Raw genomic sequence first — 24,614 nt, 5'->3', positions numbered from 1 at the left:
TAGCCACCAGATGAGCCGATGGCAACTGCAGACAGACCTCTCCTGATTATCTCAATGGGCGATGGCGTCCATAACATGAATATGACAAGTATTTATATACCACTTTTCATCCAAAGTTCCCAAAGTGGTTTACATAGATATAAATAAATAAATAAAATGGCTCCTTCTCCTCCAAAGAGCTCACAATCTTAAAAAGAAACATACAGTAGACACCAGCAACAGCCACTGGAGGGAGGCTGTGCTGGAGATGGATAGGGCCAGTTGTTCTCCCCTGATTAATATGAGAATTACCACTTTTAAAAGGTGCCTCTTTGCTCTGTTGGCAGGAGAAAATGGAATAATAAGAATATGTTTGTTTGTTTGTTTGTTTAAAATGAGACATTTGATCATGAATTCCCTGATATCACATCAGTTTTGGCTTGGGGGCAGGGTAGTGTTATGACATATGAGACCTGTGTATTCTTTGGAGTCTTGATGGCAAAGGCGAGCCTGAGCGTGGATGTGGGAATGATACAAAGTGGAGACCACAAGCTTCTAATGCAAAATAACAGATGTTTTATGGACTAACAATCACAATGTACACTCTTTGGGGGGGAATCAGTGCAATAGCTATCTAACTGTAATGCTAGCAAATCTGGTTGTTAACATGCAGAATTTCAACAGACTAAACCTACTTACATGTCAAATGACATAGAGGTCATTCATACAACCAGCCCTATCTGGGTAGGGCAGTGCTAACCTGGACAGGGTTGGTCATTAGAACTTCTGGGATTTGCTCCCAGTCCCGGTGCTTTCCTGCCAGGTAGTCGGGGGCTAAAAGTAAACCACATGTGCTGCCTACCTCACCACCTGGTCATGTGGGTGAGCAGGTTGTTGGCAGCTCCTTTCAGGCTACTGGTGGGGTACTATATTTCCAATGGCTCCCCTATGGAAGAATGCTCTCTGCATATACTGTAGCAAACTAGTACATTGGGGTATGCACTATCCTAAACTTTCTCTCTGATGCACTAGTTTACTGCATGCCTGGAACTTTTTTGTGGGACATTTAAAATATGTGCCCATCCACACCTGCAGTTTCCCATTTCCTATCCCCTACAAATGGAGAATCATTGTCCTGCTCTCTTTGCAAAGGAGAGTCTGCTTTGTAGATCTTACTAAAATCCGTCGATGCGATCCAAACCGTATCAAAATCAAGCACCTGAATGCCCCAATGTTTTCAAAGGGATAAGTGAATCCACTGCTTCATGCCCTTCTGCTGAACCAATAATATTCAACTGAGTATTTAATTATTAACATGACCGGTCTTGGCTAACTTATTTCTGGACTACAGTTCCCATCATCTTTGGTCATTCTTGCGGGAATGATGGTAGCTGTAGTCCAAAATAAAAAATAAAAATAAAATAAAAAAGACCCAAGACTGAACATTTCTAACCCATTTTCCCACCCTAAAGAGACGATGGAGGCGGATTGGAAAATTATGACCTTGGCAAAATCATACTCAAGACTTCCCCCACCCTCCTATTTCAGAGGAAAAATTTCACAACAGTAAATTGTGTAGTGTCGCATGTGCTCCTGGCTGATGTCTATATTTGAAAAGCCAACATTCCTTCCATGATGAAATGAGGGCTTAAAAAGCACAGAAAGTGAGGGGGGGGGGGGATAACGTATAAAAAACCCAAACTCAATCCAGATATAAGAACAAGGGGAAACAGGTCAGGACCCATTTTTGGCAATATCTGAAGTAATTTCTGAAGAATTGAAAGGAATCAGGAAGCCAAGATTTTCATTCAGCTGAATGAAGCCCCTGTGAATTCAGTGTTGACTTGTAACTACAGAGGTGTGGATCAAGTTAATTTTCCTTCCTTTCTTTCTGAAGGCCACAAAAATATATCATACCACGTAATTCTTTCCTCCTGGGTCTTTGCATTACAATGCAGTTTGGGCAGCTGCCGTCTGTTATCTCTGCTGATATCCAGAATGATGCATCCTTCGGGTGCCTTTAGATGAGTTTATGGCAACCTACCTTTGAATTAATCTGCAACGTGACATTACGAGAGAGTTAAGAACATAGGAAGAGCCCTGTGGGATCAGACCCAAGGTCTGTCTAATCCAGTATCCTAACAATAGACAGCCCAGTGCCAGTGATAGTTGGCAAGCAGAGTGTGAGAGTGATGGCATTCTCCTGCTCTTTGTCCCCAGGGTGTGCTAGAAGTTACAAAATTCTGGTCATGGATGTTCCATTGGTGATCATGGCAAGTAGCTATTGATAGACCCATTTTTCATGATTTTGTCATAATCCTCTTTTTAGAATCCAGTGAACATTGTCACATTGTGGCAACGAAATCCCCCTTTTATATATATATATATATATTCTCATTCTACTTTATCATTTAAGACACTGAACTGGTTCTCACAAGGTGGGTTGGAATAATGTTCTACCCACTCTGGGAGCTGTGTGTGCTCCCGATATTTGGCCGTATGATTGCAAAAACCTAGGTAGGAGGAGGGAAAAGTGATCAGGGAGCTGAGTGGATCCCTGAGTGATCAGGCAGCTGAGCGAAAGGGAGCTGAGTCAAGACTGTGTTTCCTCCTCCTCCATAGTTATAACTTGGTATTCATTCATTCATTCATTCATTCATTCATTCATTCATTTGATTTATATACTGCCCTTCCTAAAGTGGCTCAGGGTGGTTCACATTAAATCAGAAATTCATAACAATTAAATCAGAAACCAATTAAAAGTAGGTTAAAATTGCAATTAAAACTAAATATCATTAAAATGCAGGCTAAAAAGATGGGTCTTTAAGGCTCTCCTGAAGGCCTCCAGGGAATACAATCCTCTTATATCCATGCGGAGCAATGCTCCACAACCTAGGGGTGACAATAGAAAAGGTCCTATCCCAGGTCGCTACCAGATGAGCTGGTGGCACCTGAAGACGGACCCTTCCTGATGACCTCAAGGAACTATGGGGATCTTGTAGAGAAAGGCACTCTCTCAGGTACCCCAAATGTGACCTGCTGAGGTCATTCACACAATCAAAAACTGTATTCTATCTGGGTTTGGGAGCTGTGTGCATTCCCAATGTTTGGTGTCTGGAAGCAAGATAAGAGGAAAACCTGGGTAGAAGTGATTGTGTGGAAGCAAGGTGGGAGAAAAACCTGGTTAGCTTTTCCTCCTACATTGCTTCCATACAATCACTTCTACCCAGGTTTTCCTCATATCTTGCTTCCACACAACCGAAAATTGGGATCATACGCAACTCCCAAACCCAGGCAGAACACAGTTTTTGATTGTGTGCATTACCTCACAATGAGGCTCTTCACACGATTAGTGTGACGAGCTGTAAGGGGGTTTGCGGGGAGTGTGGGCTTAGCCCACTTTCCCCACAGACGATCAAGAGGCAGCCCTGGGCCACCAGATTGGCTGCCCATACAACTGCTGGCTCCATCATGGAGCTGGTGGGGGCTGCGGGGACCGGGGGCCGCACAGCTTCCGGAAATTCCAAGATGTCCCGCACGAGTGCATGGGACATCCTGGAGAGATCCCTGAGCCTGGGAGGGGTACTTAGCGAGGTTTGCTGCTGGGAACCGTGTGGCTCCCATTGAAGCACATGATCGCCCAAAAGTGGGCTAGTCTCCCTTAGCCTGCTTTTGGCCAATAGTGAGAATAGCCTCAGTGAGGCGGTTTCCACGATCAGTGGGAGCCACCTGGAGAGGGTTAACGGGGAGAGCGGGCTTAGCCCGCTCTCCCAGCAGACGAGCAGTCAGTCTGCTTTGGGAGGCTGCAGCGGCCACCCACACAACTGCCGGTTCCGCCACGGAGCTGGGGGGAGCTGGGGGGTTCAGGGAGCACGTGGCCCCCGGAAGCTCCAGCATGCCCTGCACAAGGGTGCAGGGCATGCTGGAGAAACTCCCAAGCCAGGAGGCTGTTCTTAAGTCTCCTGGTCAAGGGTTTCCTTGTGAGTTGCCGTGGCATGGAGCCGCGCTGTGGCAACACGCGATTAAAAAAACCGGGTTCGTGGAGCGCTCGCTACCCAGACCTGGTTTAAGGGCAGGGGTAGTTTAGCAGGTTAGCTGCTTAAGAACCACTGGGCTCGCAGCCAAGCCCGGTGGTTCTCAGGATGGTAGAAAATCAGGCTAGCCTCTGCTAGCCCGAATTTCTCCCATCGTGTGAATAGCCTCAGTGTGTTTGTTATATGTTTGTGACCTGCTGTGTTTTCTCTCTCTTGTGGTTGGTTGTGTAATGGTGGCTTTGAATGGTGGGTTTGGTTATTGCATCATATTGTAAACTAATTTTAACTGTCTTTTAAAAATTGCACAGCAACTTTTGGAAGGAAGGTAATATAGGAATCTAATATAGGAATCTTATGGTTTAAAATGTTTAATGTTGGTTTTAAGTGATTTTAATGCTAATGATTTTAATGTTTGAATGATTTTAATTGTTAGTTGATTGAGTTTTGATTTTGATTTTATTTTTTTTAATCTAAACCGCCCTGAGCCATTTTTGGAAGGGCTGTATATAAACCAAATAAACCAACCAAACAAACAAACAAACGAATAAATGAATAAATGAATAAATGAATAAACAAGCAAGCAAGCAAGCAAGTAACAAAAACAGGTAATGAATTTATAGGAATCACCGCACCGCACGTTTTGTGAAGTACTTCTTGTCTTCACACCCTACATCAGAAATTCTCAAACCTGGGCCCAAGATGTTTTTGGACCACAACCCCCATCCTTCTCAGCCACAATGACCTTTGGCTAGGGATGATGGGAGCTGTAGTTTAACATTTGGGGACCCAAGTTTGGGAAACTCTGTCCAACGCCATTGATATAAAGCTTCTGCATCCTATCAGCCCAGTCCTTTACCTGCTCTGTTTTGATTTGGCCAAAAATGCACCTGAGCCTCAACTAAATTGCTCCTGGCCATCCCAGAACTGACACGTGTCCACTTTGGCCATCGTAACCAGCAGCCTGGGGGACCTTACACTGTGCTGCTCTGCAGCCTGGTTCTGTTCTTCTGCACAATCCCCACCGCACGCTAAGGTCATCTGAGGAGGTCCATCTCCAGTTACCACCGGTACATCTGTTGGCGATTCAGAGGCGGGCCTTCTCTGTAGTTGTTCCTGGACTGTGGAAGGCACTCCCAGCAGAAATCCATAATTTGAATTCCTTATTGGCCCTCAGGGGAGCCCTCAAAACCTATCTGTGTGGCCTGGCCTTCCAGGGTTTTTAATTTCTTGTAAATATTTTCATTTTCTGTAACCTGGTTTTCCAGGGTTGGTAAACTGTTTTGAATGTTTTAACTGTTAATTGTTTTATGGTGTTTTATAGTCTCTGTTTTCAATTGTTAATTGATTTTAATTGTTTTGTTTTAACGTAAACTGCCCTGAGCCATTTTAGGGGGGTAGGGGAAAGGTGGTATAGAAATTGAACAAACAAACAAATAGATTTCAAGTCAGTCAAGCCCATTTGGAAGTAATTTTACTGAAATTACTGAAAGTAACTCAGTGAGCATCTTGCTCAGAGGGGAGGAGAGAAGAGATCAAGACAGGCTGGGGAGTTGCCACCATCCATCTCCTTTGTTCCAGCTGAAGTGGGTCCTCCTTCTCCCAACTGCCACCACAGAGTGACCAGGGACCATCTCGCTCTGAGGGGAGGAGAGAAAAAAATAAGTGAGATTAAACCCATGTAAAGATATAAACGTATGGCTTGAAATATTGTTCTTTATTTAAGGTTGGGGTTTTTTGTAAACCACTTTGGGAGGTTCACTTGAAAAGCGGTATAAACATACATACATACAATAATTAGTTTGCCACCACCAAGATTGGAAGAAGCCAAATGATGTGGCCAACTGAAAGCAAGAACACATCCCTAAACCTTTTCTGAAGAAACAAGGAAAGCTGGTGAAATAAAGCAGAACCATGGACAGGGAGATGTGCCAGTTGTTTGTAACATCAAGCTTTCTCCTTAGCCCTATTCAGGTGGCATTCAGATGTCTGTACTCTTGCCCATATGCACCCATTATGTTGAACACACATACAACAGTACACTCCCTATCTGCACCATGCAATTGAGGGGCCTATATACCCAGTTTCATATTTAAAATCATAACAGGTACAGTCATTCACTTAGAAACATGGACAAGTGTACAGACATCTATACACTCATAAAAAATGATGCACAGATAGGATGTAAATACTCTTTATAGGGCTAGATTGTACAAGTGTTAAGAATAATATGTGAATCTTATCTGAGGCTTTTGAAGAATTCATTAGGTAAAAGGTAAAGTGTGCCGTCAAGTCGATTTCGACTCCTGGCACCCACAGAGCCCTATGGTTTTCTTTGGTAGAATACAATAAGGGTTTACCATTGCCTCCTCCCATGAAATATGAGATGATGCCTTTCAGCCTCTTCCTATATCGCTGCTGCCCGATATAGTACCAGCTGGGATTCGAACCGGCAACCTTCTGCTTGTTAGTCAAGCATTTCCCTGCTGCGCCACTTAAGAAGAATTCATACAAGCTAGGAAATGATGTTTCTGATGGTTCATATTAGCTTTTAAGATTCTTTCCTAATTAAGATTTCAAACCATTTCCACAAATATTCTCCAAGGAGGTTCCCACCCCTGCCACTAAAGCTAGTTATGAACTTTAATCTGCATGGGTCTGTGGGACTGAAATAACCGAGGACTTGATTATATTTTGCTTATTCATTATACACTGGAATCGGATCCATTTTTGAGGCATTTCTGGTTAACACATGATATATGAGTGTTCCTCTAAATTAGTCTTCTTGTTTAGTCAGCGGCTACAAGGCTAGTGTTGTAACCTCATATGCACTAAGAGTGGAGACAACTCAGAAAGGAAATGCAACATTTCCTGAATATTACTTGGTGGTGGTGGTTGTTTTCTTAATGCATTTTTCTTGGCTGTATCAGAATCCTTGTTGTCTTCTTTGGAATATTTTTTATTGCTGCAAGCAACACAGTTAATAACCTGAACTGAGTGTAACTCCGATTGAATCATGGTTCCAATGCTTCTAATGGTTTTTAAAAGGAATAGTCTGATCTTAGACTTAGATATGTATCACATATCAGAAAGTAATCAGTTGCAAATCAGACTTGTTTTAATGTGCAGCTGATCTGTATTATCTATCCTTCAGGTTTGCAATTCGAGCCCTTCTTCTGGTTGTTGTTTACAAAGCACTGTGATTTCTTAAGTATAAGAGGGTAGGTCCTTGCCCTGAGGCACCTACAATTTACAATTCTACAGAGGAGAGATGACAGAGGAAGAAGAGAGAGATGGGAGGAGGCAGAAAGAGAGTAGAAATGGGTATTTATTTTGGTTTTGTATACTTAGGCTTAGTTACAGTATTGGGGCACTGGCTAAAATACTGTAGTGTGGTTGCATAAATTGTGTTACACAAGAGTAAGTCCATTGGGAATAATGGGCTTACACTTGTGTAACACATTTTGCATTTGCACAGCGTACACAAATTGTGCCAATGCAACGTTACTAGGCTGACATAGTTTTGCACTATGACAGCCAATGCTGGTATCACTTCAGTTGTGCCGTCGAGTCGGTGTCAACTCCTGGCGACCACAGAGTCATGTCATTTTCTTTGGTAGGATACAGGAGGGGTTTACCTTTGCCATCTCCCGCATAGTATAAGATGATGCCTTTCAACATCTTCCTATATCACTGCTGCCCGATATAGGAGTTTCCCATAGTTTGGGAAACTTACCAGCGGAGATTCGAACTGTCAACATCTGGCTTACTAGTCAAGTTATTTCCCCCACTGCACCATTAGGTGGCTACTTGTATCACTTAAGGAAGGCAATATTTTCATGGGCTATTGGGATGCTTTGCACTTTCTCTACTTGCTTTGATCTACATAGAATTTCGGTATTGCTATTTCAGTTTCTGGCCTCTTGCCACAAGAGCATGCAGTAGATGGCCTTGAAATGGACCCACTTGAGAGTGCCCCCCAGCCTGGATGAACAGATGTGCCACCATTGTGGCTTGGCCCCCATCCCCACTTTGCTCATGTTGCCACATTGCATGACATCACATGTGAGGGAAGTATCAGGACTCCCAGATGAATCCCTCTCAGAGCAGAAAGATGAGCATGCCCGAGCCAAATCCCCTAACCCCTACAAAATCCCCCTAAAGCCAACAGATGTGAGGACATGGTTTAGCTCCCAAATGGGGCTGCATGGCCCCGTTTGGGAGTAAGGTCGGCTCGCGCTGTGTTGGCAGCATGGGCCAGACCGACTCTCCCTGCCTTTTAAAGGCAGGAGAACCGCCGATCTAACTCCCGAAGGAGGCCATGCAGCCCCACATTGGCAGCATGGCCAGGAGCGGCTGCCCCTGCCTTTAAAAGGCACAGAGAGTTGCTCTGGCAGTGCAGGCCAATTTTGCTCCCAAACAGGGCCGCATGACCCAGTTTAGGAGCTAAATCATCCCATCTGACGTCAGATGCAGGGGTCTGTCCAGGGCCATGTGGCACGGCCCCTGAGGGCCGCGGCCTGGGTTCTTTGAACCCATTCACCCAGTGGTGGCTCCACCCTATCTCCGGCCACAGTGGACAATAGCCAGGATTTATGGGAACTGTAGGCCAGGGTCTGCAGGAGGTCCGAAGTTGAGCAGCCCTGGTGTAAAGCGAGCACATTGGATTGAGCCAGTGTCCTGGTCCCCTGTGCCAAGCAGTGCAGGGGGCATACCTTCTTTGAAAACCTGCTGCTGCAAGAGGAAGCAGCAGTGCCATTTCAGCACACCAGTTTTCTTTTCAGCCATTTTTTCCATCAGAAATACACCCCGGGAAAGACTCATTTCCATGCTATTGCTGACTGCAGGGGGGAAAGAAAGTGGTGTGTTTAAAAAAGGGCTGCTGACTATTGGGGCAAAAGGGTTTTGAAGGAGAACTGCCCACCACATATCTGCAAGGAAAGCTCCTCCTCCAATCAAATCTGATCCAATATAGGGTGCTCTGGAACCCTTATTTCTGATCAGTTGTTTTGGGCCTATCTGGCAGTTTTTTCATTGGGCCTGATTGGATGAAAAGAAGTCTGATGGGACTCACGTTGAATTAGTTCTGATTATTACACCAATTTGATACATGGCCCTAGGGCAGGGGTGGGGAAACTTAGCCCTGCAACTGCTGTTGAACTATAACCCCATCATACCCAGCCAATTTTATTGGATTTTGGGAGTTGAAGTTCAACAACAGATGGAGGGCCATAGTCTGCCAACCCCTAGCTTATACATATATCATATGCAGAGACTTCCAAAAGATCATAGGGACATAGGAAGCTGCCTTATACTGAGTCAGACCATTGGTCCATCTAGCTCAGTATTGTCTACCCAGACTGCCAGCAGCTACTCCAAATGTTGCAAGCAGGCACCTCTCTCAGCCCTATCTTGGAGATGCCAGGAAGGGATCTTGGAACCTTCTGCATGCAAGCATGTAGGTGCTCTTCCCAGAGTGGCCCCATCCCCTACGGTGAATATCTTCCAGTACTCATACCTGAAGTCTCCCATTCAAATGCAAACCAAAGCAGACCCTGCTTAGCAAAGGGGACAAGTCATGCTTTCTACCACAAGACCAACTCTCATCCAGAAGAGGAGACCTATTAGGTCTATAGAGTTTGTCTTCACTGCATCATGATCTTTCTGGTTTTTGACATCATGTGTTTCTCTTACATTCTTGGTATAAGCAATTGGTCTTAATGCTTGCTACGGGATAAAACAGAGAGGTGCATAGGAAGCTACCATATACTGAGTCAGACCATAGGTCCTTGGCTTCTCCAAGGTTCCAGGCAGGAATGTCTCTCAGCCCTATCTTGGAGATGCCAGGGAGGGAACTTGGAACCTTCTGCTCTTCCCAGAGCAACTCTATACCCTAAGGGGAATATCTTATAGTGCTCACACATCAAATCTCCCATTCAAATGCAAACCAAGGCAGACCCTGCTAAGCTAAGGGGACAAGTCATACTTGCTACCACAAGACCAGCTCTCTGCTCCAGACCAGTTCTCCTCTCCAATACTAAACTGTGTGAATACATATGTATGCATGTGTGTGTGTATACACAAACATACATACACACATACATACATGCAGCACATTGAGGAATGATAAATGGATACCAGAGGAAAGAGAGAAAGCAAAGGTCTCATTTTCTTATGCTCCTTGGTTTTTTATTGATGTATTCATGCTAGCAAATACACCACAAAGCTGTGAATATTTATTTAGTTCTCCTCATAATAGTTTTTTTTTGTAATAGGGAATTATTGGAGGACAATGAAAGACATTTGTAAATTAAGCAGATAAGCTATTTGGCAAACAAGGAATGTTTTGTTCAACACAAGAATTCTATTGTCCATTGCTTTAGTTGTCAAGGGCCCAGGGAGAGGAGGATTTATGAGGATGTTACAATGGTCCTTTCAGAGTGCAGTCTAAGAAGCTGTGAGATTCGGTTCCTCTGCTTTTCAGACTCTAATCTTTTTATCATGCAAGGACAATGCAGGATTCAGCTGGTTCTTGGGACCCAGGACTGTCCATTTAACATCAGGCACTGTGAAGTAATTACCATGGGGACAATGGGCTTTTTTGACCCCTTTTTGCATCTAAACGGCCAACAGTTTCCAAATCGCTATGATTGCCACTTTGTATAAGCCAACTTCTTAAGACATGGCTTACTTTACAAAAGAAATAGATAATCTTGTTATGAGTTGGGATGAAAGTACCACTATGTCAAATCCATTTGGAAGGCAAAAGCAGTTTATTGGCGATATATTGACTCCCCGCACCCCACACCGGTTGTTGTAATTGGACTTTGAACATTGCACCCTGACACTGGGTGATGGGCTGTTGAACCTTTTTTAAAAAGCTGCTAATATGGAATTTCATCTACTGTTGTGTGTGGGGTGGGTGGGAAATAGCTCTTCTTTACAGTGGAGAAGAAACAGATGCTAAACCAAAATATGCTGGCAACACAATGTATCATGCTTTGTGTAAAGGAATATTGCAGAAATATATTTTAGCTGCCTTTTTTTTTTTTTTAGACAAAATATCCCTGAAGATGAACCACCATGCATCAAATTTATCATGATAGATTCATGGGTTGTCCTTTTTTTCTAGGGGAAGTTTAATAATTAGGTTTGATTTGTTTTCAGAAATGTTCAGTATTAGTAATAATGGTCCAAGACAGGATTTAATCTTTTAAAAGAAATACTAGCTTTGAGTACCCAGTGTTACTCAGGTTTATGGTGTGAGTGGCTCTTCGTTATTGCATCCATCTCTGTTTTGTGGATTGTATATCCATCGTATATCCATCCATCTGTCTGTGCGAGGTGGTTGTCGGGGTTCATTTATTTAATTTTATCAGATTTGTAGACCGCCCCAAATGTCCATCTCTGGGAGGTTTACAACAACATAAAACAGATTAAAATGAAAACCTTAAAACAATTTAAAACCAAAGTCTAGTTAAAAAGCTTGGGGGGGGGATGGTCTTTAGAGACTTTTTTAAAGTTGTCAGAAATGGAGAGGCTCTTATTTCAGCAGGGAGCACATTCCAGAATGCATTAGCCAAAAAAAGAGAAAAGGGAAAAACAGCCGAATTTGCATGTCAGCTATATTAAATTACATCAAATGGAAGAAAAGGTTGAATATTATCTTATATAGAACGATTAGGGTTTGATTTGTTTTCAGAAATGGTCAATATTAGTAATAATGGTCCAGAACAAGATTTAAAACCAAGGTACATCACAGAAGACATGTCAGAATGAAGCCAAGTTGCAGCTGCAGTGAAATCTATTTGAAATTGTTTGTTCTCTTGATTTTTCATTGAATTAAATTTTCTTTCTTTTTTATAATCTATTTTGAGGAATTGGGGAGAAAGCAAGTCCTTTAAAATTTCTCCCATATGGATTATGATGGAGAGGCCTTGCTTAATAAAGCAGAGCCAAATGAACTTTACCCAAAGTCTTTCCTGTGCTATAGATTTGAACTAGGTCAAAAACTATTCCTTCTCATACCAGACAATACTAAAAACTATGCTTTGGTGAAGGCGGGTGTGCAGGCCTCTCTAACAGCATTTCCACCCCGTTTATTGAGATTCCCAAGATTCCTTTGAGGAAGCCATGACAGTTATGAAACCAGTTTAAACCAATACATAAGCTCCAAGTGGCAAACTTAGGCCACATGTCGATCCGTGGTCCAATGGATTTGTGGTTCTGCTCAAACCCTTCCCTACCATTGTCTGAATTTGGACTGCAGAGTGGAAGTGGAACTGGCTGTGCGGGTTCTTTCTGGCATGAAGGACAACTCACAAAACCAATCATGGCCAGAAGGAGGGAGGAGATTCAGCTACAGTTAACAAGGCAGTAGTTGCAAATTCAGATGGCATGCAGGCTGTGTGGAACCTCAGTTTGAAGCGACAGAACTCACTATAACCCGAAGGTTCAGACTGCAGTTAAAAAATTGAAACCAAGGGTGGGTCACCTCATGGAACCAGAGTTGTCATCCGTGTTGGATGAGATGATGAGAAAATCTCTGTCCCCTAAAACTATTGTTCCATGTTACATGCAAATGCAACTGATGATTGTGTTTAGTGACTCTCTGAGAACTAGGACTGCACACATTGATTGATTGATTGATTGATTGATTGATTGACTGATCATATTTTACTACCACCTGATATGCATATCTCTAGTACTTCCACTGACTCTTGAACTGGGGGAAAGGGCACAATTTCATTCAATTAACAGCTGAACCTAACAACAACAAAGGGATTGGCTCTCCACCAAGTTGTTACTGTGGGTACTAACAACTTAGCACCTTAAGGGCAAGTCCATAACCTAGGGATATAGCAACATAGGAAGATGCCTTATAAAACTGGTCCAACTAGCTCAGTATTGTCTACAGCCGGGGCTGCTCAACTTCAGCCCTCCTGCAGGTGTTGGCCTACAACTCCCATCATCCCTGACTATTGGCTACTGTGGCTGGGGTTTATGGGAGTTGTAGTCCAAAAACAGCTGGGGGGCCAAAGTTGAGCAGACCTGGCACTCTACACAGACTGGCAAAGGCTTAAGACTGCAGGCAGATGTCTCTGTCACCCCTATTTTGGAGATGCCAGGGAGAGAACTGCAGATGCTCTTCCCAGAGCGGCCCCATCCCTTGAGGGGTAATATCTTACAGTACTCACATGTAGTCTCCCATTCAAATGCAAACCAGGGTAGACTCGGCTTAGCAATTCATGTGTGCTTCCAATTTTCAGTAGTGTGGAAGCACAGTAAGAGGAAAACCTGGGTAGAAGTGATTGTGTGGAAGCAAGGTAGGAGGAAAAGCCACCCAGGTTTTCCTCCTACCTTGCTTCCACACAATCACTTCTACTCAGGTTTTCTTCTTACCTTACTTCCACACAACCGAAAATTGGAAGCATACACAACTCCCAAACCCGGGTAGTTTTTCATTGTGTGAATGACCTCAGGAAGTTGCCTTATACTCAGACCACAGGTCCATCTTGCCCAATACTGTCTATGCAGACTGGCAGCGGCTTCTCCAAGGCTGCAGGCAGGAGTCTCTCTCAGCCCTATCTGGAGATGCCAGGGAGGGAACTTGGAACCTTTTTCATGGAAGCAGGGAGATGCTCTTCTCAGAGTGGCCCACTCCAGTGTTCCCTCTAACAGGGATTCCCAGATGCTGTTGACTACAACTCCCATAATCCGTAAGCAAAATCTATTGCTGCTGGGGGTTCTGGGAGTTGTAGTCAACAACATCTGGGAATCCCTGTTAGAGGGAACACTGGCCCATCCTCTAAGGAAGTGGTTCCCAGTTGGGGAACCTCCAAGTGTGGCTGAACTACAACTCCCATCATCCCCGGCTACCATATCTTACAGTGCTCACACATGGAGCCTCCTTTTCAGATGCATACCAGGGCAGACCCTGCTTAGCAAAGGGGACAATTCATGCTTGCTACCACAAAACCAGCTCTCCTCCAGCAATTTTTCTTGCTCAGATTGAAAGTTGAGATGCTTTCAAGTAGATGTGCCAATTTTGTGTGCGTACAGTCTGCAGACGTGAGACAGAGCTGGCATTACATGCTCAGGAGTGGACTACATGAACTCCTTTACTCTCTAAGTAAATGTGGTTGATTGCTGATATTGACATGAACCTTTTTTTATTTTTAAAGGGGATGGAAATTTACAGAGCAATACCTTAGTTCTGAAAAATCAATTTAGCCAGGAGATTCCAGGTTTGAAAAAGTCAGGTATGCCCCAAGGCCATTCAGCATGTAGATGTGACCTTTAAAGCTTCTCACAAGTCCATCCATTGGTTGCGGGGTGGATTAAGTTGCTTCACGAACAGGCCGCCTTTTTCCACCTCCACATTACAATTCCCAAACAGTAGCCCAAGAATGAACTACTCTGGAAAGAAAGCGTGCATGTGCAAAGAACTGTGAGCCAATAACGAGCTATATAAAAAGTGGTGGTGTTCCCCCCCCCCCCCAAGTGTTGTCCACTCAAAATTGCTGAATCAAGCTGATGTTTGTTTACTCATCACTAGTTGAATGATGCATCTTAACAGGAAAGGAAGATTTCTGATTTTGCTAGGGGGTGGTCGTAATGAAATGGTGCAGGACTAATTTTATGCAATTTGGCTTAGAACTCTTTGGAGCCGTCAATCATAAGAGGCAGTTAGAGAGAGAGAGAGAGTTAGGAGTTGGAAATGAAGGTGAAGAGAGTGAGGATTTGGGTCGAAGTAGATTTGGCTCATCAATAGGGTGGCTGGAAATCACCTCAGAGGTCATTTCCAGCCACCTAGGAACGGCTGATGCAAGCTTTTTAACCCCTTTCAAACCATGTATACAGAGGTTGGCGCTCCATTGCCCAACCGCGGATACACAAAATCTCTCTCTCTCTCTCTCTCTCTCTCTCTGGGCTCAGAGGTGAGAAATAAATATGCATGAATAAATAAATCATGTCTGGACAAATTGAAAAGCATCCTGAAGAATTCTTGTAAAAGAAAAAATTCCTTGAAGAAATGACTGCTTTGAAATACCTGGCTTGTGAAATGACATTTTCTTCTCATGTGCGAACTCTCTCTCTCTCTCTCTCTCTCTCTCTCTCTCTCTCTCTCTCTCTCTCTCTCTCTCTCTCTTTCACACACACACACACACACTGCAGTTGAATATTCCCCAATAAATCACTAACTCTTCTAAATGGAAATGTTCCTCCAGAAAGACAGAGGCAGTTTCTTTGAATTGTCTTTCACAGGTATGATTCACACATGCATATACATCTAACGATCTTTCAGCACTCAACAGCTTGTCAGCTTGCACTCAGTTTGCACCCGGATCAATGTGGCAGTCAGGAACACCCAGAAGGGCACATTAAATGCATGTCCCAGTTTGGACCGCCCGTGGACTTGAATCTTGATACCTGCTGTGTTCTGTATCCTTCCATTCCATTGTACACATGTGTGGCTGCTCAGGTATATCCACGGAGGGGTGGCTGGCTGGTGAAATCATCCATCCATCACATCCACCCATCCATCCATTAAATTTGTCCCACATACAAATTTCTAGTTGGTTTACAAATATAATGGATTTTTTTTAAAATCTCTTTTCACCAAATGCTCTTAAAACTCTTTTTCAAAATTTAAACTTGAATATACCCAGTGGTGGACCTTTGAACTTTTTTGTGTACCTTGCCACCGGTTCAATAAAATCTGGCACCCCTGTGATTCAGATCATGCATGATTGCTCTTGATAAATAATCTGTGATAATGAGATTCATTTTTAATAACTGCCTAGTAGAGTTCAGCATACAATGTCAGCCTCATGCTGGAGCAAGCTGTATATCTCTAAGCCCCAGACTGCCATCCTTTGTATTAGGGCTGAGCAATCATATTGGTCTGATAGAAATATTGGACCAAGATGCCCACTATTGAGCATTTTCTGAAGGATTTCTGATAGGATATCAGATAGAAACCACAATAATTGGAATTCTGACTAAAGTCTCTGCTGCCCTATCAGAAATCCTTCTAGTTGTATCAGACCAAAACCAGCCACAGAGCTTGAAGAGACTCTGAGGCGATCCACACTAGCATGCAAAACTGGGCTAAGGGAGCCCAGCCCGGTTTTGCATGCTCGTGTGAACCACCAGGAATCCATGCACCCGATCTTGTAACCGAACCACATGTCCGATCCTGATGGCTACACAGCGGCAAACCCACCAGTTGAGCCACTTAGTCAATCATGTGTCAGTAGCTGCACCTGGCACATTCAGGGGGGCGGAATCCCAGTAATGCACCGTGCAGTCGTGCAGTGCAGTATTGGGGCTCTGGGGGGCAGGGCAAAATGTGGCAGAGCATCCCAGCACCCCAACCCCAGGAGCTGAAGCGGGAGCCACCAATCATCTGGGCAGGCGATCCGCCCACCCAGGGACGAAGTGGAGATTGTCTGTGGGGAAGGTAGTCTAAACCCACCTTCCCCACAGCCTGCCCACAAGCTCTTCTCACCAATCGTGAGAAGAGCTCTTCTCTCTTCAAGTTTTGCGCTGGGCTGGTTTTTAAGACTGCACCCCTCAAGTTGTGGGAGGCAGCAGTAACCCCCCAGAAAGCACTTGCGGGCCTAGTGGTGCTTCTGCGGGGAGTAAACTTGGGCCCCACTCCAAATTGGGGGGGGGTTCAGACTAGGAGAGAAAGAGGTCATTTTAAAAATCCCAAACTGTGCTCTACCCAGGTTTGGGAGCTGTGTGTGCTCCCAATTTTTGGTTGTGTGGAAGCAAGGTAAGGGGAAAACCTGTGTAGAAGTGATTGTGTCCAACAACCAATTTCTGGTTGTGTGGAAGCAAGTTAAAAGGGAAACCTGGGTAGAAGTGATTGTGTGGAGACAAGGTAGGAGGGAAAATGGGGTAGCTTTTCCTCCTCTCTTGCTTTTACACAATGAGGCTATTCACACGGCCTGCAAACATCGGGCTAAGGGAGCCTAGCCTGATTTTTACAGACCGTGTGAACCACAGGGCTCAGCTGCGAGCCTGGTGGTTCCTGAATGGGTAACCCACTCAAGTAACCCTCCCTTTAAACCAGGTTTGTGAGTACTCCGCAACCCCCTCCTTTTTTTGCTCATGAGTTGCTGCAGCGCGGCTCCACGCCGTGGCTATTTATGAGTAGACCCCCAGCCAGGAGGCTGAAAAGCAGCCTCCCAGCTCAGGGGTCTCTACAGCATGCCCTCCACGCTTGCAGAGTTCTAAGCCCGCTCTCCCCTCAAACCCTCTAGAGGCTCTTCTCACGGATCTTGAGAAGAGCCTCAATAACTTCTACCCAGGTTTTCTTCTTCCCTTGCTTCAACAAAACTAGAAATTGGGAGCACATACAACTCCCAAACCCAGGTAGAACACAGTTTTTGATTGTGTGAATATCCTCAATGGAGCTATTCTGATGATCGGGAAAAAACGGGCTAGGAAAGCCTAGCCCGATTTTTCCTGATCATGAGAACCACCAGGCTCGGCTGCGAGCCTGGTGGTTCTCAACTGGTTAACCTGCTCAAGTACTCCTGCCCTGAGCCCGGGTTTGGGGAGTGAGCACTCCGCAAAACCAGGCTCTCTGGTCATGAGTAGCCGTGGTGCGGATCCGCACCATGGCTACTCGTGGGTAGACCCCCGGAGGGGAGGCAAAATGCCGCCTCTCAGCTCCAGGGTTCTCCCCAGTATGCCCTGCACACTCACGCAGGGCATACTGGGGTTTCTGGGGGGCCACGCAGCCCCCAAGCTCCCCAGTCCCCACTGGCTCCATCACAGAGCCGGCAATCATGTGGGCATCCAATCCGGCCGCCCAGGGCTCCCTGCCTGATCGTGAGTGAGGAGAGCGGGCTTAGCCCGCTCTCCCCGCTCAGCTCACTAAACTGGGTCTCACGGATCTTGAGACCCAGCTCAATGTGTGGTCTTTTGGTCCAGGCTTCCAGGGATGCATCTTGGTTTCTCCTTGGCCAATAATGTCACTGTTGTTCAATGGACTAAGTACAGGGGGGAAATGTACATTTCATCAATATATCCTAAGGAATGTATAGGTATGAATGAGAATTCAGCCCTTTTGCATATTCACATGTATCAGTTGAGGATGGGGTCGTAGCTCAGTTACCACGGCATGCAAAGCATTGCATGCAATTTGCTTTGCATGCAGAAGGTCCCAGGTTCAATCCCTAGCATCTCCATGTAGGGCTGGGAAAGACTCATGCCTCAAACCTTGGAGAAGCCATTGCCAGTCTGGGTAGGCAAACTGAGGGGTCTGACTCGGTAAAAGGCAGCTACCTGTGTTCCTATGTATTTGTGCACCAATTTTAGTGACCTGACAGGGAATAGACATTAACATTCCTGTTCTGTAGGAACTAACTTGTGGATTTGTTTCAATACATGCAGATTACATATATGCATATTATTCAAGTGTGGGGCTTTAGAGCTTGGAGCTGGAGCAAGGAACTGTGGCAGACGCCACCCCTTGAGCTTGCACTTTGTGGATCACTCACCCTCACCCTGATCTGCCATGTTGTGTCTGGCTCCAGTTCTACTTTTTTTAAAAAAGGAGATTGCAGAAGCTGTTAAAAAGTACATTGCACAGTCTGCCTATTCTCGATCTAATACAAACTTCAGCCATCATGGCTGTATCCTGACATACATATGCTGCATCCATCAGCCTCAACTCTACATTATGCCAGGACATAAAGTAAAATTATTTATTTATGTTTACATAGATAAGACCAGGAGAGCATGAATAAGACCAGGAGAGCTGGTCTTGTGGTAGCAAGCATGACTTGTCCCCCTAGCTAAGCAGGGTTCACCCTGGTTGCATTTGAATGGGAGACTAGAAGTGTGAGCACTGTAAGATATTTCCCTCGGGGGATGGAGCTGCTCTGGGAAGAACAGAAGGTTTCAAGTTCCCTCTCTGGCTTCTCCAAGATAGCGCTGAGAGAGACTCTGGCCTGCAACCTTAGAGAAGCCACTGCCAGTCTGTGTAGAGAATACTGAGTCAGATAGACCTATGGTCTGACTCAGTATAAGACAGCTTCCTATGTTCCATTTATATCCTGATTTTCCTCCAAGGAGCCCAGAGCAGTGTAAATGGTTCTAGATGTTAAACACTGGCAATTCCATACATGACTGCCATTTTTTGTAGCCGCCCCATGTCCAGTGGCCAAGCATAATTTCATTGGGCCCCATACATTATAATGTTGTGCACTTCTCCAGCTCTCTAGCCGGGAACACTACTAACTTGCCAGGAACACTTTCTCTCTAGCCGGGAACACTATTAACTTGCCGGGAACACTCTCTCTCTAGCCACAAATACGATCTCTCTAGCTGAGAACACTTTCTCTCTAGCCAGGAGCACTACTAACTTTCCGGGAACACTATCTCTTTAGCCGGGAACTTCCATGTGGATGTGCATGTGGTGAGGATATTTTGAATTAGTATCTGAGTTGATGTAAAGTGGCCTAATGGACTAATGTGAGGTTGCCCGGGTGTCTGGGAAAGATGTCACCCTGGGCTCTTGGGGTGTTCCACTTTTAATAGAGCAAGCTCAAAAAGTATCATTCAAGCCAGAATCTAGAGTTCCTTCTAGAAGCTCTCCATCTCTATTTTCAGTCCTGAGTAGGGATTTGAACCCAGGCTTCCAGCTCTCCAAAGTACCATAATACTCCACCACACTGCCTCTTCAGTCAATATCAGGGCTGCACAACCTCAGCCCTCCAGCTGTCATTGTACTAAAGCTCCCATCATCCCTGATTGCCAGTCACTGTGACAGAGGATGATGGGAGCTGTAGTCCAACAACACCCGGCGGGCCCAAGTTGTGCAGCTCTGTCTATACCGAGGAATACGCCTGATTTTTCTCATTTGCTGCACAGCACTTAAAAATGCTGGAGCCAGCAAAACCCCTTAATTGACTCTTGATTCCTAGTGATGAGAGACTAGCTGTTATTTTTGCTCCAGTGTCTTTTTCACATGGTAATGTTGCCAGAGCACATTTTCTTTCATGAGATTCTGTTTAGTCGTGAAGGCAGAGAGAACCACATGTGGGATATTGACATGGCCTCCAGCACTTTAATTATGGGAACATTTTTCCAATAATATGTCTGCATTGGTTACTTGTTCATTCTAATCCCGGCCTAGAGATGCTCTTCCTTCTCTACAGTCTCCCTGGAGTGGTGGGGTAACATTAAAGGCTTGTGTCTCTGCATTTCTTATTTAATTGCACCAATATGGTCACTTTGGAGTTTGATGGAATGACTATATCATCTTCTTTTCTTTTTCTCTGCAGCAAGGATATTGGATACATAGCAGCACAAAACTAACATCTTCATTGGCACTGCTGAGCTGCTGAAATGGGTGGGATATGCTACTTCAATTGGCAACAGGTTTCCAATGGGTGAAGGTAAGATGCCTCTCTGTGTATAATTGATTCCCTGGAACGAAAAGTTTTTTGTTTAAAATTGTTTATATTTCGATATGCTGTTTGGTCTGAGGAGGAGGAGAGAAGAACTGGTCTTGTGGTAGCAAGGATGACTTGTCCTCTTAGCTAAGCAGGGTCTACCCTGGTTGCATATGAATGGGAGACTAGAAGTGTGAGCAATGGAAGATCTCCCCCTTAGGGGATGGAGCCACTCTGGGAAGAGCAGCTAGGTCCCAGGTTCCCTCCCTGGCAGCATCTCCAAGACAGGGCTGAGAGAGACTCCTGCCTGCAACCTTGGAGAATCCACTGCCAGTCTGTGAAGACAATCCTGAGCTAGATGGACCAATGTTCTGACTCAGTATATGGCAGTTTCCTATGTTCCTATGAGGGGTGGTTAGTGAGTTAAGCATGACAACTGTTAAGAACACAGGGAGCTACTTTATACCAAGTCAGACAGAGGAGAGCTGTCTGGTGGTAGCAATCATGAATTGTCCCCTTCTGAGAATGTCCCCTTTACTAAGCAGGATCTGCACTGGTTTGTATTTGAATGGGAGACATGTGTGAGCCCTGTAAAATACTCCCTTCAGGGGATGGGGCTGTTTTGGGAAGAGCATCCACATGCTTGCATGCAGAAGGTTCCAAGTTCCCTTCCTGGTGTCTCCAAGATAGGGCTGGGAGAGACTCCTTCCTGCAACCTTGGAGAAGCTGCTGCCAGTCTGTGTAGACAATACTGAGCTAGATGGACCAGTGGTCTGCATTGTATGTTCCTATAACCACTGGAGCTCAGTATTGTTGACAAATTTGCAGCAGCTTCTCCAAGGTTGTAGGCACAAGTCTCTCTCAGCCCTATTTGGAGATGCTAGGGAGGGAACTTGGAACCTTCTGCATGCAGGTGATCTTTCCAGAGCAGCCCCATCCCCTAAAGGGAATATCTTAAAGTGCTCATAGATGGGGTCTCCCATTCAACTGCAAACCAGAGTGGACCTTGCTTAGCAAGGGGTCTCTCTTCCCATGCTGTAGACCGGTTGCCAGGTGCTTAAACTGACAGGAGGCGTTATGTAGATGCCTGAAGGTGTGTTGAAGAGTCAGTAGGAAGTCAACTGTCAGAGAAGAAGCTGAGAGAAAGGGAGTCAGACTGAAGAAGCTGTAGCTGGTTGTGCGTTGAGTTGTGTATTTCTTGGGAGGGACCATCTTTTGTTTTGTTTGTTTTTATTTTTCATTGTGAAATTATACATTATCTTTATAATTAAAGTACATGAACTTTCTCTTTTGGAGTAACATCCCATGTCTAAAGCACTCCCTTGCTTTGCAGAGTGCTTTAGGGAGGCAGTAGATATTATAGGAGAGGATCATTGCAGATAAATGATGGCAGCAGATACAAGAACCATCACAGCCTCACCAGCTGATCCATGCATATTTATGTCCTGATGTTATCCAGCCACAGTAGGGCCTGTATAGATATAGAGAAGCATATTATGATAATGTTCAACAGATGCATCAGCTTCACCTCTTGTTCCTCCACTGTACCTTTCACCGGCCACATTCAGATTTATTAGTGAGTTTTGTTTATTGTATTTCTGCACTGCTCCAAACCTACAGTATGTCTCTGGGTGGTTTGCAGCAACCCAAAACAAATTAAAATGGAAATTAGAACCTTAAAACAATTTAAAACCACAAGCCTAGTTAAAAAGCTTGAGTGAATAAATGTGTCTTTAAAGGCCTTCTAAAAGTTGTCAGAAATGGGGAGGCTCTTATTTAATCAGGGAGTGCATGCCAGAGTCTTGGGGCAGCAACAGAGGAGTCCCATTCTTGTGGTGCCACCAGATGAGCAGATGAACCTCTCTGGATTATCTCAGTGGGTGATGGGCCTCAAGGTGAAGAAGACGTTCTCTTAAATACCCTCGGCCTAAGCTGTTTAGGGCTTTATAGGTTATAACCAGCACCTTGTATTTTGCCCAGAAACCTATTAGTAGCCAGTGGAGTTCTTTTAATATAGGAGTAATGTGGTCTCTCTCAGATGACCCAGAGACCAACCTGGCTGCCACATTCTGTACCAACTGCAGTTTCTGGACTATGTACAAAGGCAGCCCCACATAGAGCGCACTGTCAAGTCTGGAGTTTGCTCATGAATCTAGGGTTTCTTGAGCAACAGATGTTTTCTACAAAGGAGGTTGTACTTGGGTACAGCCTCTGAAAACTTACTGGAAGTCCTGCCTGCCAGGTCAATTGTTCCACTCTCCCAAAACATCCCTTACAGTGTTTGTCTGAAGATGTGAATGCCATAAGCGTGATGGCGAGCATGTCTGTATGCAGAAGACTTGTCTGCCTGAGTCTCTGGCTCACTGAAGCACCTACTATAATGCCTACAGCTTTCACTGCTCCACACCAAGGCTGTGTGTGCATGAGTGTCATGGAAGGGTGAGTGAGAGGCGTGGCAGGCAAGATGGTGCCAGAGTGGGACTTCTTTCCTGCTTGGGATGATGTACTTGAGTACACCATCCATCCTTTTGAAGAATGCCTGAATGAGGCTATAGTGGTTCTTTGCTTGAACAAGAAGTTGAGGAACATTGCCTGGCTGCCGCAGTAGATTGTAAAGTGTGCTGTCGAGTCAGTGTGTCGACTCCTGGCAACCCCAGAGCCCTGTGTTTTTCTTTTGGTAGAATACAAGAGGGGTTGACCATTGCCTCCTCCTGCGCAGTATGAGAGGATGACTTTCAGCATCTGCCTATATCGCTGCTGCCTGATATAGGTGTCCCCTATATCATACCAGCAGGGATTCGAACCGGCAACCTCTGCCTGCACCATTCAGTGGCTGGTGAGGGGTTTCCCTCCCCACAAATAGCAAAAATCCAGGATCCTTTGGGGATGGAGATGAAAATATTAGTGAACCATGCTTTCCCCCTCCAGCCTCCTTATTTGACTTAGCTCAAACTGGAGTAACTAGAGGCCTTTGGAGTTCAGTATTGCCCTCTGCCTATCACTTTCAGTCAGATATTCCACCTCAGTTTGCTTTGTTCTTGAAGATAAGACAATGTTGCTGTCATTCTTAAAAATCGTTATATACTGTTGTTCAATAGAAGAGTTTTCAAAGCAGTTTACATAGCAAAAGCTATGAAAAAATGGTGCCAGTCCTTAGAGGACTCACAATCTGGAGAGAGAGCGAGAGAGAGAGAGAACAGCAAACACCACTGGAGAGATGCTATGTTGGGTTTCAGGGGCATATTCGCCCCTTTCCCTGGCGGCCCCTCAGAGTGAGGGAGATAATGAAGAAAATAGGTAGGGGTAGATCGGGGGAGCTTTCAGGAACTGCGAGGCCTGGGTTCTTTGAACCCAGCCACTCAATTATCGCAACACTCCTTCTGGTATTAAGACAGTTGCTATCCAGTGACATTCATCAACTGGCAAAATGAACGTGTGTGTCTTTTAAGTTGAATGTTCACTGTCTCTTTGTTTTAAATCACTTTAAATGAATTCTGTATATATTCATTTTTGGCTGTTTTTACTTGTTTGTGGTTTGAGGCCTTGAGGCTAGTAGGCAGTATACAAACATATTATATAAATAAATAAAATATGCAGGATTTTCCATTTGTAGAGAAGCTATCAATATATGATGTTTCAGGTCTGAAAGAGGTTCCTCTTCAATGTTCGGGAGAAAAGAAAGACTTGATTCAGCTCTCTGCAATTCTTTCAACTGTTGATACCACTTTTGGTCGAGATGTGAGCAATTTGTATCAGAAAGAACATCTTTCCAGGGCAGAAATCAACTCTGGATTCCATTGTAGTTTATTTGAGAAGCACAGGATGTTGTAAGAATGCAGGTCTATTGATACTGATAGCATGGTTTTTTAGTAGCTCATGTCTAGGATACTGTGATAAGGTCACGTCGCTTCAGGCAGAAATTCTTCAGGTGAATGTGTAGCAAGTGGAAGGGCAGAAATTCATCAGGTGCATTTCTAGCAAGTGACAGGGAAAGGCTGAATTTCTGGATGCTTCCTTCTGCAGCTCAGTGAAGAGTTTAAAAAAGAAAACCAACAACAACCAAAAACCTCCAAGGGAAAGTGTAGATGCATGGAGCCTATTTTGTAAGGCCAGCAAAAAGTATGACTGTACAACATTTGCATGGCACTGAATTTAAAGTGGCCACCTTAACTTGCAATTTGCATGT

At 44.7% G+C, this 24,614-nt stretch overlaps 1 protein-coding gene across 2 annotated transcripts in view; it reads left to right on the top strand.

Moving 5' to 3' along the window:
• Positions 1–24,614, top strand: part of LOC128334384 (cadherin-11) — a 173,434-nt gene that overhangs the window by 62,520 nt on the left and 86,300 nt on the right. For both annotated transcript variants that reach the window (XM_053271160.1, XM_053271162.1), the window contains exon 2: positions 20,318–20,431. The gene's annotated coding sequence lies outside the window, so the exon portion shown is untranslated. The remainder of the gene's footprint in view (positions 1–20,317; positions 20,432–24,614) is intronic.

The sequence above is a fragment of the Hemicordylus capensis genome, chromosome 9 (assembly GCF_027244095.1).
Source record: "Hemicordylus capensis ecotype Gifberg chromosome 9, rHemCap1.1.pri, whole genome shotgun sequence".
NCBI lineage: Eukaryota > Metazoa > Chordata > Lepidosauria > Squamata > Cordylidae > Hemicordylus > Hemicordylus capensis.
Note: the sequence above shows the minus strand (reverse complement) of the source record. Positions and strands in the feature narration are given on the sequence as shown.